This window comes from Dipodomys spectabilis, unplaced genomic scaffold (assembly GCF_019054845.1).
Source record: "Dipodomys spectabilis isolate Male_0828 unplaced genomic scaffold, ASM1905484v1 ptg000129l, whole genome shotgun sequence".
Lineage (NCBI taxonomy): Eukaryota > Metazoa > Chordata > Mammalia > Rodentia > Heteromyidae > Dipodomys > Dipodomys spectabilis.
In genome coordinates this window covers 1,000,394-1,002,161 of record NW_024870806.1, presented here as the reverse complement: position 1 = coordinate 1,002,161, position 1,768 = coordinate 1,000,394, and positions in this window count along the sequence as shown.

The following is a 1,768-nucleotide window of genomic DNA, read 5'->3' as shown; positions in this document are numbered from 1 at the left end:
TAAGCCCCAGGAGTGACAATTGTATGAACAGATAAATGTATAGATTGGTAGATAGACAAATAATTGCATATGGATAAAACAAGAGAGAGATGTCTATATATTATGAAATTGCATATACAATATTACTACCGATTATTGGCAAGTAAATTATTCCTTTTTAAGTATCATGATTGAATACATATTAAAGTACTAATTGAAAATTAGTCAATATAGTACAATTGCGTATAATTTTATAATTTCGTACACTAACTACTAATTTAATTGTTACATTTATAACATTCCATTTGTATGGATATATATGGGAATAGGTTTCTGAGTATCTCCATTCATTAGTGGCAGTCCTATGTTTTGACCTCCAGGCCTAAGTTGCTGGTTTTGGCTATGGCTTCCCTAATACCCTGCCAAACATCAGCAATGCAAGATAATGTACGCTTTCTGGGCCTTGTCATTTAGACCTAGGGAGGTCACAATACGAAGGAAAAAAAAGTAAAACTACCTCCTTGAACTTCTCAGTTTTATGCTTCTCCTTTACAGTTTTTTTATTTTTTTTTTTTGCCACTCCGAGATTTGAACTCAGGTCCTGGGATGCCACCACCAGCTGTGGCAGACATGCCAAGACCTGGGTTCAAGCCCCGTGCTTGGCCAAAGTAATAACAATAATAATAATAATAACAACAACAATTATTATTATTATAATTATAATAAGGCCCTGGTTTGGAATTTGCACCATTTTTCTAGTAGGCCTGGGATTTGAACTCAAGGTTTGGGTGAAGAGGAAAGGCTCACCGTCCTTGAAGACAAGAAATTCAGACCTGTTCCCATTGCCTGAATTGAAGCCCCAGCATTGGAAAAAGTAATATTAATATATGAGATCTATTTACATACATGGATTACTGCATATGACATTTATTACCCTTATTTATTTAGTATTTAGTATATACACATGTAACATTTCTTTTATTACATCATATCACATAGGATATAGTTGCATATGGATTATACATCATATACTGAGACCAAGAACTTTCACAGAGAAGGAAAATAATGTGTCAAAAATTGGCTTCATACTCCACGAATAAATTTTTGGCCATGCTGGGATTTCATCTCACAGCCTATAATGCCCAATCCATAAATAGGGTCACAGTCTTAGTAGACCAGCCTCCTGCAAACTGAGCTGCCAGGAAGTTCTGAGTACCTGTGATCAAGCCACTAGTAGTGCCCCATATATATATACATATATATATATATATGTATATATGTATGTATACATTGATAAATGTGTAGATTGAAGTAGATAGAGAGATAGATATAAACATATATACATATATATACATATACAGAGAGTGGGACTGTGAGGATATTAAATTATATACATTATTACCAATTATTAGTTATTAAATTTTGCCTCCATTTAATGAAGTATCTGGGTTGAATACTTATAAAAGCATTAATTAAGAATTAATCAATATCCTTAATTATACCATGGTGCTAGAATGGAAGACATAAACCCAATAATTTTTGTGTGTCATTCTAAAATAGGGTCATGAATCCACTGTACATTTTAATTGTTACTTTAATAACACTATATAAGGATTCCCATGAACAGGAATGAGTTTGTCAAGCTCTCCCTCCATTTGTGGGTGGCAAAACTAGCATTCAAACTCCAGGCCTGGGTCGTTTAATTCGAATGCAAACCATTGGAATGACACTGTGAAGATTTCAGATTGTGGGGCTGGGAAGGTGGCTCAGTGGTAGAGCGCTTGCCTTG